Source organism: Petaurus breviceps, unplaced genomic scaffold (assembly GCF_028583685.1).
Source record: "Petaurus breviceps papuanus isolate PSGF00001 unplaced genomic scaffold, PetGlider_PUasm1.0 387, whole genome shotgun sequence".
Taxonomy (NCBI): Eukaryota; Metazoa; Chordata; class Mammalia; order Diprotodontia; family Petauridae; genus Petaurus; species Petaurus breviceps.
Genome location: NW_027186308.1, coordinates 2142578 through 2155784, shown reverse-complemented (window position 1 = coordinate 2155784; position 13207 = coordinate 2142578). Strand labels below are relative to the sequence as shown.

Genomic DNA, 13207 nt, shown 5'->3' with positions numbered 1-13207 from the left:
GGGCGGACGTGCCGGGTCCGGGCCCCCCCTGTTTTATGTTTCGGCGTCGGGCGGCCCCGGGGGCTTTTTTACTCCCACGAACTCCCCCCCCCCCCCCCCCCCCCTCCTCTACCCGCTCTGTCCCATCCCCTTCTTTTACAAAAGAAAATGGCTCCTTGTTCTGCCTCTGGGGCTCAGCCCCCCGCAGAAAGCCTGCTTCTGTAGGGCCCGGGGCAGCGTACCTGAGGAGCTGGTCATCCAAGGATCCTGGGGTGGGGGACGCCCGGGCAGGCAGGGGAGAAGAAACTTTCTGGAACTTTGGGACTCAGTGGGGCCCAAGCATCTTCTCCAGAAAAAAAGTTGGGATCCGTTTCCTCTGAGTTGTTCTCGCAATCCAAATGGACTTTTTTTTTAATAGGAGAGAAAATCTGTTGGGAGTGGCCGAAACTTCTGCCTTGCCCAGCGAGAGCTAGCCTCGGCTGTCTGGCCCCCAAGTAAGTCCCTGCCTACTTTATAATTCTCCTCCTCTCCTTCCCCCTGGGTGTCACCACTTTGGGGTCTGGGGTGGCCTTGGTTCACAAGGGCCGCTGGGTGTCACTGTAGACCCACCGATACTGCTGGACGGCCCTGGGGCAGGGGGCCAGGCTGCCCCCTCCTCCTGCTGTGGGCGGGGAAGGGGCTCATTGCTTTCTTAAAAAGGGGGGGGGGCTAGGGAAGGGTGGGGTTCAGCTGGAAAATCTCCCTTGGATCTTATAAAGCAATTTTTAAAAAGCAGAGGAAAGAGAGACTTTTTTCCCTTCAAAGGGGCCCCTCCTCACATCCTGAAATGCCTTTGTCCTGGGCCCTGCCTCAACTATTAACTCTGTGCTTCCTGTTTCTTTCCCTTTTGTCTCCATTCTTCCTCAGGAGCCTGGACAGGCTGGCTGTCCACACGATGAACTCCCTGCTGATGCCTGGGCTGCTGCCACCCTTGGCCTGCCTCCTTCCTCCTGGACCAGGGACCCAAAATCAAAGGAGATTTCATGCAGAATCTCCCTTGGCTGTCTCTGTCTGTCTGTTTTTGTCCCCTCTACCTCTGCCTCTCTGCCTGTCTCTCATCTTTCACTTCCTCCATAATCCATCAGAAAACACAGAGCTAGTTTTGGATTTCATTTGAAGAAACCCAGTGTCCAGCAAGGCCCTCTGAGAAATCTTGGCTGGTCAGAACTTAGACTGGGCATGGAATGTGTTGTGGGAAGTGGTCCTGATAGGGGAAATGGCCGGTGGAAAGACAGGAGAAGCCTGTCCCTGCCACCATCTCTCCCCCACCCCCTCACGACGACACCAATAATAACTTCCACTCTTTGTGGCCCCTTACATTTTACAAGACCTGGGACTCACAGCTACTCGGTGAGGTATGTGGTGGCCTTAATGTTCCCAAGGATAGATTTTGAGGGTCAGAGATGGCCAGTGACTCTTTGTCATGGAGGTTTTCACTCCGGTCCCAGGAGTGGATTTGTGAACCCTGCTCACTGGATAGCTGTCTTTGATGCCCGATACAAGGCTGACCTAGCGTTTCTTTTTGGAAACCTCTTCTTGCTCTGTCCCCTCTGCCTAAGTCTCCTTTGACTGCTGGCTGGCAGCCTGCCTCTCTCCTGGGAGAGTGAAGCCCGGTCTTGTGGCTGTTCCCCAATCCCATAGCTTTGGTTCCTGGGGAGATGAGTAGTTTGCTAAGTTGGCTGGATTTTCAGAATGTCCCCAATAGCTAAAGTATGACTAGAGTGGGTGGGACAATTCAGTGCCTTTCCCAGAGCCAGGACTAGGGGTAGGAAAGGTAAACCCTTGTCTAGAACACACAGCAGCAGTGTGGATGCCATGAAAAGCTCTGCTTTTCATAAATGCCTCCTCTAAAATCCTCCTCTGATGCCTCCTCTCACTTTGGAGGTGGCCCTGGGTCCTTGAAGCCTCTGCCAATGTGGCATGCTGTCTGGAAGATCCTCCTGAGCTGGGAAGCCTTCGAATCTGGGCCCCATGGCTCCCAATGACCCTGCTCAGCGAAAGGCTCGTTACCTAAGCGTTGACCACTTCCACAGCCTCAAAGCACCTGGTGTTGTGCAGAGAAACCAAGGAGCCACACGCTATTGTGCCTACTTTACTATTCAAAGGGGTGTGTGTGTGTGTGTGTGTGTGCATGTGCACGCTTGCGCGCACGCACGTGAACATGTCTGGCTCAGTGGAAGGAAGACCAGCTCGGGCATAAGAGGAATAGATGCAGGGTACTATAGTGGAGAAAGCACTGGGCTAGGCAGCAGCAGCAAGACCTGGGTTCCAATCCCACCTCTGATACTTGTGCATTGTGTGACACAAGTATCTGTGTCACGCAAGTCACTTAACCATCTCTGGGCCCCAGGTGTCTCCACTGAAAAATGAGGGGGTCAGAGTAGATGACCTCTAGGGGCTCTTCCAGTTCCAAATCCTATGATTTCAGTAGTGTGGCTGCTCTTGCCATGGACTAGAGGCATTTTTTTTTTAAAGCAATCAGGGTTAAGTAACTTGCTCAAGGTTACATGGCCAGGTGTTTCTGGGTGGGTGCTAAGTGTCTGAGCCCGGGATTTGATCTCCAGGTCTTCTCAACACTGGAGCCGGTGCTCTTACTTGCTGTGCTACCTGGCCGCCCCTTAGAGGCATTGTTACATCCATTTTACAGATGAGGAAACTGAGGCTTAGAGGCTAATTGACTTGTTCCCCATCATACAGCAAATAAGATAAAATGAGATTATACCTGTACAGCATTTTGCAAAGCCTAAAGTGCTGTTTAAATGCTATTATTATTATTAGTAATAGTAGTAGTAGTAGTCAGAGGCAAGATTTGAACCCAGATTTCTCTTGAATAAGATCAGAGAGAAGTGAACTACACCAATTTACCTTTAGTGGCTGGTCTTGGAGGGCTGTTGTGACTGGAAATCCAATTATCCAGTGGCCCACTTGGTGAATCACTCCAGAATTAGCCAGGCCCATTCCTCTAGAGGAGATACCCTGTCTATGGCAGTGCCAATTGTCAAAATTTTGGCTTTTTTGTACATAGTATTTTATTTTTTCCAATTACATGTAAAGATAGTTTTTCAACATTCATTTTTAATAAAATTTTGAATTCTGAATTCTTTTTCCACCCTTCCCTTTCATCCTCCCTCCCCAAGATGTCAAGCAAGCTGATCTAGGTTCTACACGTGCAATCATGTAAGCATATTTTGGTCAGGTTATGAAAGGAGAAACAGACCAAAAGGGAGATCCTTGAAGTATTTTGAACTCATCAGGACTCTCTAGAGCTTGGGCTCCAGTGTCCCAGCTTTGGAGAGCTCGGGTAGTCTTCATACTACAAATGGCATGCTGGAGAAGGGCTTCACTGGGGATGAATTTGACAGATCTACATATTTTGAACATTAGGAAACTCCATTCTCTTTGGAGAATGTCTTGTGATGTCCAATTGTATGCATTTTGTGTGACCTTTACTCGACAGTCACAGGTGTGTGCACCACACAAATGCCATTCTCAGGTTCTGATCTCTCCTCATCCCGAAGCTATGGCTGGTGCTCTCTGCTCAAGGTGTCCAGGTGATCCTCATCTCCCCAGCAGCTCCCAATTTGTCCCTTGGGGACTGTGAGCTAGAGGCTAGAAACTAAGCCTCGAAGGCCATGGTTAGACCCCTCTGGATGAAAACAACAGCAGGGAAGGTGTGGGCTCCAAACCTCCTTATTAGTTTCACCTGGATACAGAGATAACAGGGCATTACTGGACTTCCGTGCCAGCCAGCTCTTGGGTAGATGGTCCGTCTGTCTTCCACCTGGACTGAAAGCCTTTCCAAGTAGCTCCCCACTCCCCAGGGCTCAAGGTGGGGAGGTATGACCTCAGCACCACCAAATTAGAGACTTTCCTAGCAGCCACCAAGTCCAGCTCATAGCCTGAGGAACTAGGCAACCTAGTGCATTCTGGGCCAGCCCACACCATTGGTTCTTCCTTCCCTAAAGCCTAATTCTAAATGGACTCCTCTGCAACTTCTCCCTTTGACTCCTGACTCCTCTTGCAACCCAGGGCAAGTCTGGGTGCTCGGTATCTCTTGGAAGATCCCTGCCCCTTCCAGGGGGTGTGGGGGGCACCTCAGTTTAGGAGCAGGCCTTCCCGAGCTGCTGTGACCAAGGGAATGGTTTTGCAGGTGTCCTGCCTTCTGCTGACTCAGGCTCAGAACCTCATTGTCTGGACCTAGGCAGATGCCACTCTCTGACCCAGGACTTGGAGACCTTCCAGCCTGGAAAAGGCAGCTGCAGTTCGGGCTGTTCAGGAGCTTCTGAGTTCCCACTGCCACTGCTTACCTGCTTGCAGGTAGTTGCAGAAAAGGACTTAACTAGAGGACATTGTTAGTGGGATTTTAGGTTGCAAGAAGTGTTTGGAAATAGGTTTTGAGGGGAAGTTGTCACTTTCCTTCCAGAAAGACGATTAGAAAAATGTGGAATTTGATAAAAACTTTAAGCACGGAAAGGGAAGGAAACCAGGGCCAGAGAGCAGTTGTGATGCCAAGAGTGGTGAGTGCGAAAATGGGAAGAAGTACCATCTTCGGGAGGGGCAAAGGGAGAGAAGGAGGGACAGAATGCAAAACTCACAACTTAAAAAAACCCAAATGTCAAAAAATTGTTTTCACATGTAACTGGGGGAAAATAAAATATATTAAAAAAACATTTTTAAAAGAAAAGAAAACAAGAAGGTGGAGAAAGGGGCAACAGGTCTGGCCTTGGGGTTAAGTGATCTGGGGCAATGGCCAGGATCAGTGGATTAGGGGGAGAATATACAGGAGTCAGTCCCAGATTTAGCTCCCAGGTTGACCTCAACTTTGACCTAAAGCTCAAAATGGTGGAAAGAAATGCCACAATATTGGTAATGGAGAGAGTGGATTTTCCCTCTCACCCTGACCGCTGGAAATCATTCTAGTTGCTTAGGTCTGCTTCTCCCTAGACTGATCCTGGGTACTGAGGCTTTAAAGGATATGAAGTGAAAGAGTTGTTGAAGATTTGGAAAAGATTCAATTCAAAGCATTTATTAAGGCCCCACCATGTTCTTAGTCTTTTGCTAAGCTCTGGGGAGCAAAAGGAAAAAATAAAGCAATCTTTGCCCTCAGTAAACTTATATCCTGCCAGAGGAAAGAAAGAAGTTAATAAGTCCAAGGAAACCGGGTGGAGGATCTCAAAATGGGATTTAGGGGAAGAAACTCAATTGATTAATATTTAGTTTGGGTCTGCCAATATTTGACCCCCCACAATTTATTTATATATTTTTAGTTATCAACATTCATTTCCATAAGATTTTGAGTTCCGAATTTTCTCCCCATCTCTCCCTTACCTCCCATCCCAAGATGGCAAGCATACTGATTACCCCTTCCCCCCCCCTTCCCCCTCTTACCCCCTTCCTCTTTACTTTCTTGTGGGGCAAGATGAATTTCTATACCCCATTGCCTGTATATCTGATTTCCCAGTTGTATGTAAAAATTTTTTTATCATTATTTTTTTTTTTTTGACCTTAAGACCATCTTTATAAAAAATACAAATCAAGCAGCCCCTCCCAGGGACAGTTCTAGAGAACTGGAGGTAGTAGCAATGGAAAGGGAGGGGGAAAAAGAAGGGACCAGGGAGCGGAGAAAGTTGCAGAGAAAGGAAGTGGGCAGCTTTTCCAGAGGGGGTGGAAGACTTTTCCAAGCACCTTCTTTTCAATTTAAATACCTATTATTATTCACCCCGAAGGGAAGATTAGTCCTGAGGGAGTTAAGTGGCCACTGGGGGGTGGAAAGTGAATCAAATGCCCGGGGTAGGGGAAGGGGTGCTCGGCTTCTGTGTCCACCAAAGTCTCTGCCCTTCCCCACAAAGGGGAAGGGGGCCCACTCTAACCCCAGCAGGACACCCAGCCCCACGCCTTGTTCTTCGAGTCCTGGGGACTTGGGGCTGCCTCAGCCGAGTGGGACAACTGCTCTTCACTGCTGGGCCTGTAGGTGCCCTCTGTCTGGCGTTTCTCACGAAGCTTCCGGCCCAGCAGAACTGAGAATACAGGGATGATGGCAGCGCCTGCACCCTGGGACAGGGCCCCGCTGGCTGGTGGCATTGTGGGAGGGGTAGCAGTACTGTTTTCATACCAGTATAGCCAGTATTCTGCGTCAAGGCAGGCTGGGGTTCAATAGTTGCAGGCTCAGTGCCAAGCAGAGGCCCAGGCCAGGGCTGCTTACCATGGGCCCCTGGGGAACCGAACCAGGCCTATGACGTGGCTGACCTGGCTCTGTACTCTGGTTGCTATTGCATCTCAGGCTACTGGTGCCAGCTTTCAGCTCTGGTCCTCAGCCTGGCAGTCAGTCCTTCTGTCCCCTCAGTCGTCTTTCAGCATTTGTTTTTAAAACTTTGAGTTCCACATTCTCTCCCTTCTTCCCTCCTCACCCCGCTCCCATCGAGAAGACAAGCAATTCAATATAGGTTATACATGTGTAGTTATGCAAAACCTTTCCATAGTAGTCATGTGTGAAAGACTAACTATATTTCCCTCCATCCTATCCCTCCCCTCCCTGTTTATTCTATTTTCTCCTTTGACTCTGTCCCTTTACAAAAGTGTTTTTGTCTGATTTACCCCTCTCCTAATCTAACCTCCCTTCTCTCATTCCTCTCTTATCCCCTTCCCCCCTACTTTCCTGTAGGGTAAGATACCCAATTGAGTGAGTATGTTATTCCCTCCTTAAGCCAAATCCAGTGAGAGTAAAGTTGACTCATTCACTTTTACCTCCCTACTCTCTCCCTCCACTGTAACAGTTTTTCTTGCCTCTTTTATGTGAGATAATTTACCCTATTCTATTTCTCTCTTTTTCTTTCTCCCGATATAATCCTCTCTCACCTCTTAATTTTATTTTTTAGATATCATCCTTTCATATTCAACTCACCCTGTGTCCTCTATGTACACACACACACAAACAAACACTCACATATATTCCCTTCAACTATCCTAATACTGAGAAAAGTCTCACGAGTTACAAATATCCCCTTTCCATGTACGAATGTAAACAGCTGAACTTTAATAAGTTCCTTATGCTTTCTTTTTCCTGTTTACTTTTTCATGCTTCTCTTGATTCTTGTATTTGAAAGTCAAATTTTCTGTTCAGCTCTGGTCTTTTCATCAAGAATGCTTGGAAGTCATCCATTTCATTGGATGTCTATATTTTCCCCTGAAACATGATACTCAGTTTTGCTGGGTAGGTGATTCTTGGATTTTATCCTTAGCTTCTTTGACCTCTGGAATATCATATTCCAAGCCCTTCAATACCTTAATGTAGAAGCTGCTAGATCTTGTGTTATCCTGATTGTGTTTCCACTATACTTGAATTGTTTCTTCCGAATTGATTGTAATATTTTCTCCTTGACCTGACAACTCTGGAATTTGGCTATAATACTCCTAGGAGTTTTCTTTTTGGGATCTTTTTCAAGAGGTGATTGGTGAATTCTTTCCATTTCTATTTTTCCCTATGGTTCTAGAATATCAGGGCAGTTTTCCTTGAAAATTTCTTGAAAGATAATGTCTAGGCTCTTTTTTGATCATGGCTTTCAAGTAGTCCAATAATTTTAAAATTGTCTCTCCTGTATCTATTTTCCAGGTCAGTGGTTTTTCCAATGAGATATTTTACATTGTCTTCTATTTTTTCATTCTTTTGTTTCTGTTTTATAATACTTAATTCCTCATAAAGTCATTAACTTCCATTTGCTCCATTCCGATTTTGAAGGAATTATTTTCTTCAGTGAACTTTTGGACTTCCTTTTCCATTTGGCCAATTCTGTTTTTTAAGTCATTCTTTTCCTCATTGGCTTTTTGGCCTTTGCCATTTGGGTTAGTCTATTTTTTAAGGCGTTATTTTCTTCAGTATTTTTGGGATCTCCTTTAGCAAGCTGTTGACTTATTTTTCATGATTTTCTTGCATCACTCTCATTTTTCTCTCCATTTTTTCCTCTACTTTTATTTGATTTTCAAAATCCTTTTTGAGTTCCTCCATGGCTGCAACCAATTAATATTTTCCTTGGAGGTTTTGGATGTAGGAGCTTTGACTTTGTCATCTTCTGGTTGTATATTTTGATCTTCTTTGTCACCAAAGTAAGATTCTATAGTCTGATTTCTTTTTCTCTATTTGCTCATTTTCCCAGCCAATTACTTGTGACTTTGAGTTGTTTGCCAAGGTGGTGCTCTGCTTCCAGAGTGGAGAGTGCTGTCCCAAATTTCTGGGGGTTTGTGCAATTGTTGTCAGAGCTACTTTTAGGTACTTGCCTCTGAACTGTGAGATCTCCCTATCCACAGCTTCCACAAACTCTGCCACATCAGCACTCATCCTCACCTCAGGATCACCACCCAAGGTTACGACCCAGAGCCAAGCAGGGCAAAGCAAGAGAATCCTGCCACAGCGAAGAGATTCCTGCAATTGCCCTCTGATCAACAGCTTGGTCTCCCCACCATCTGTGGGCCTGGAGCTCCAGAAGCAGCTACCACCACTGCCACCCTGGGGACTAGGGTCGGACCATGCTCTTTTCTTGCCCAGATCCAACAGAGTTTCCCCATTGACCTTTTACTTTGTCTTTGGCATTTGTGGGTTGAGAAGTCTGGAAACCACCACATCTGATAGTGATTCAGTCCCCAGAGGTTTTCTCTGGTCTGGTCTGTGCTGGTGCCGCCCACAAGGGATTGTGTTCTGCTCTCAACCTGGTATGACAGACCCTTCCTGTTGGCCTGCCAAGCTGTCTTCAGCTGGAGATGTGTTTCATTCTGTCATTTTGTGGGTTTTGTAGCTCTAAAATTTGTTTAGAGTCATTTTTTACAGGTATTGGGTGATTGGGAGATGAAATCAATCAAGTTTCTGCTTTTACTCCTCCATCTTGGCTTCCCCCTGCCCCACCATTAATGGACTTCTTCAAGAATGATGATATCTCAAGAACTTCTTTTCAGGGCTTGGGACACAGTAGGGGCTTAATAAATGCCACTTGCATTCATCCATCCTTGACAATGCCTCTGGGAGGCAGGAAGGTCAACCTGGATTTTCTAAGACTCTTCTAGTGGAGGGCAAAACTCTGGAAGGGGCTCCCAAGTTGGTACGGCATGAGCTTGCAGATTCATGATGTGCTCAAGCAGAACTCCTTTGGAGCCATTCATCCCTAGGAGACTGGCTATCATGGCATGGATTTTTCTCAGCCATATGGACTCATGACATCTACTAAGGGATAGAGGGGTTGGGGAACCACACTGATGAGCCCCTAGGACTGCTGAAGTATCTGAAGGTGGGTCAAATAATAACAACAAAAGATGTGATAGAAAACTAGGAATTAGGGCTGGAAGGGAGCTCTGAGCTCCTTGTGCCCGCATGATGCTCTGTGTGAGGAGGACGTCCAGGTATGTTCTGGAGACTGGGCCATTGGTATGTCCAGGTCTTCCCAGGAAAGGCCAGCTCTTTCCCATATGGTGTGCATTCTCAACATTTCCCCACTAGTTTGGAGTCCCTTATGGTTATACATGGAAAAGTCCCAGAGTGTTTGTGTGTGGGAGGGGGGAGGGGGATGGTTTCTATAGTCACTTTGTTCAGTGCAATCTCCAGTCACCAGAGATGATTCTGGGTGGTTTGGGTGTTGGCCTGGGATTTATGGCCCGTGGAGACATGGAGTCCATTGAAGCAGATATTTTGCTTTCAAATTTTCCCTTGCTCACTTATGTCTTGCCAGACAGAAATAATGTTCTCCCTCCCCTTCTAAGGAGCTCTTGCCTTCCACCAGGGAGTACCCAGGAATCAAATTAAAACATTACAAATTCCATCATGAACCAGCAATACCGCATGACTCAGACTGGTGTCATGGGGAGTCTCTGAGCAGCACAAGTGTGCAGGCGAAGCCTAGAGACTTTCTTCTTTTTTTTGGCAGAACAGTCGTTCTTAATGGGATTACTATGTTCTTGGATTGCTGAATCGGCAGCAACGGTCTCCTGGTGCCTGTGGCTATATGTCCATAAAAAGAGGCTGCAGATATTGGCGTCTAACTAGATCACTGCACCAGGGAGCCAGTCAGATAATAAGTGATAAGCAGACAGACAGACAGACACATGAAGAGGGTGGCCGAACGCCTTTCATGGTTACCATTATCTTTCATGCTCAGGCATTTTTTCTACCTTTCTAAAGTGGAGTCTTTAGAAGTCTGATTGCTCACCTCAGGTGGGTGCAGAGCTGAGCTCAGGGAGCACTTGATGAGAAGAGCTAAAATGCTCCTAGCCCCCACCACAGCTCCCACCCCATTTATTCTGTAACGTGCCATCTCAGGGTGCTGAGATATCTGCTTTGGCCCCAGATCAAGACTCTTTGGGACCTTGCTGGATGATAAGTCTACCCTAAAGTCTTGCCTCAATGCTCTGCTATGATGGCTTCAGCAAAAGTCTGGAAGGCTATGTCAGTGGGGGCAGAAGGTCTGATGACGTTGAGCTCAAAGGTGGCGCTGAAGCCTCCCCTTTTCCTGCCTCTTTGGGGAGTGGTGCCCCCTAGGTTGAGGTCATTTCATTCCATACTGTTCTTTTCTGTTCTGTTTAGTTCAAATCCAGTTCATTTCAACAATGGTTTCTTACATGGACTCTGTGCCAGGCTAGGTGCTGGGGATACAAGGAAATAAAGGAGACTGCCCTCAAAGAGCTTACATTCTGTTAGGGTGTGGCAACAGGTACCCAGAAAAATGTGTATGCACACACACAACAGTGGGTTGAATATTTTGCTTGACAGTTAATGTACAAGAACAACCGATCTTCAAACAATTGGAATCCAATGAACTGAATTGAAACGAAACAGGTTGTAGTCTCATTGTGGGATCACAAATCTTCAGCTAGAAGGCTCTCTATCTATTCCAGCACACCTCATTCTGCAGATGAGGAAACTGATACAAAGGGTTTCATTGTGCTCCTAGTCACCATCCAACATGTATTGGGAGTGTGTCAAGGTGGTGGTGAGGATGATGATGGTGTCTACTGTGAGCCCCATCCACAGGCTTCTCTGGTGGCTCATCAGGGTTCTGGGGTGCCTATGGATTCTCAAAGGCTGGGGGTGGGGCACAAGCTCTGCTGGCTCCTACTTGGCCAGGGAGGCTTCAGGGGAGGGGTTGCACTTGGGTATGTGGGTGAAGCATGACCCTTTCAAGGTATGGAGAGCCTCAGTGGCAGCATGGTGGCCAATGAGGATTATTCAACTGCAGCAACCACTGAGAGCTGTGTCTTAAGTCACAGAAGAGCTGTACCCCTGAAGGTATGGGATAGATCTTTTGAGGACTGGAGTATTAAGTATATCTAAGACTCTACTTGAAGCTAGGGACACAAGGCACAAGGCAGAGTTCCTATCTATCCTCAGAAGCTTACAGTTTAATAAGAGGTAGGAGGTTCAATAAGAGTATGAGGGAACAATGGTCTGCAAGATTCAGAGAAACAACTGGGTTAGGTAGGGAAGACCCTGTAGATGGAGTCTCAGGGTGCCCAGTGTGAGGAGGGAGTGCAGAAGATAAGGGCAGGGACTCTCACTCCATTCCAGCCAAAGGAACAAAACAAGTTGGGAGGTGGGATGAGAATGGGGTGTTGGGGCCTGGAGGGGCCAAGCAGAGCAAATGCAGCCTCAGAACAGCCCTCCAAATACTCACAGACAGATTTCGGGTACTCTCCCCCCACTTTAGTCCTCTCTTCTCTGGGCCAATACCCTTGCCAGCCTGAGTGTGAAGCCCCTGATTAGCATAGACACATGTCACTGTCCTTGTAAGTGGGGTGTGGAGTTTGTGCTGACTCTGTACATTCTGTACAGCTGAAGGGTCTTGGAAAGGAATGCTTGATGTGTCAGAAAGGCAAATGGTGCTGGACTCAGAAGGTCTAGGTGTCAGCCTGAGCTCCAACACTTAGTGATAATGGATGCCTTGACTTGGACCTCAGTTATCACCTCTGTAAAATGGGCATAAGTAAACTACCTGCCTGAGGAAAGTGCTTTGTGAATCTCAGACTCTTAGAGAAGTGAGGGCCATTATTTTAAGTGTAATACGAAGACTCAAGGAAGTCTTCATTTAGTCTTTCCACCCAGCCTAACCAGGCCTTGCAAATATCAACAACAAAATGACATCCTTACCCCTGCCATCCTTCAAGGGGATTGGGTTCCTTGCCTACTTAGCACTCAGTGGGGCAAATCTGTGAGAATTGTCTAGGGCTGTGTTGTATATCAGAGGGAGAGGGGATCCACTCTGACCTAGGAGCACCCATTCCAGAGGTATTGGTGTCTTCCTAGCTTAATTTCTCCCTTGGAACTGTGGCCCAGACTCATCCGTTGGGTCTTGCTGGGTCATTCCTGGAGACTGTGGGTGGATGATGAAAAGAACACTGCCAATTATTCCATTCATTCATTTATTCAGTAAACATTTATTCATCACTAACTATGTGCAGGGCATTGGGGATATGAAAAGAAAAACAGGACAATCTAATATCATGGACGTTTTGCTCTGTGTGTTTGCAGCATGTTACTATGTGCTAACATCTGTAAAGCCAATTGAGCTGTCTGTCTGTCTCTCTAGCTAGCTACTTATCTCTCACCCATTTTTATTATCTATATAACTATGATTCATTTATCAATATACCATCTATCTAGTCCATCAACCTATCTATAATCTATCTGTGTATCTATTGATCTATCTTTGGAATCAGTTGTGAGACATGGGAAACACTGGCCCAGCCTGGCCTTCCTGCATCAAAGGGGGTGCTATGCTCTATGAGAGAAGCAGAATTGCAGTAGCTCAAAAGAAACATGAGATGCGCAAATTTAGAGATATTTCCACTCTAAACTCCAAGCCTTTTGAGCTTGTATTGAGCTGATCAGCCAGAGTCTACTGGATCTTGACCCCAACATAGTGATGCCATTTTGGTCTTCTTTGAGAATGAAAGACAATAATCTCTCTCTCTCTCTCTCTCTCTCCATCCACCCATCCACCCATCCATCATCTATGTATGTATGTATCTATCCATCTATCCATCCATCCCTCTCTATTTTCTATCTATCATCTATTTATCTATTCACACTTGTATCTACCTACCTATTGTCTATCTTGATCTCTTTTTTCTATTAATATATCATCTATGTAGTCTAACTACTTATTTGTCATTTATCTCCCATCATCTATTTATCAATCTACCATCTATCTAGTCT

General features: G+C 46.5%; 1 long non-coding RNA gene and 1 pseudogene across 1 annotated transcript in view; both read right to left on the bottom strand.

The window, feature by feature from the left end:
• LOC138170816 (uncharacterized) overlaps positions 1 to 3177 on the bottom strand; it is a 12502-nt gene extending 9325 nt beyond the window's left edge. Inside the window, exon 1 of the long non-coding RNA XR_011170755.1 lies at positions 222 to 3177. This is a non-coding gene — a long non-coding RNA (uncharacterized lncRNA). The remainder of the gene's footprint in view (positions 1 to 221) is intronic.
• Positions 3178 to 5498: 2321 nt separating this feature from the next.
• On the bottom strand, positions 5499 to 6223 carry LOC138170785 (protein crumbs homolog 3-like; annotated as a pseudogene).
• Between the last annotated feature and the right edge of the window lie 6984 nt (positions 6224 to 13207).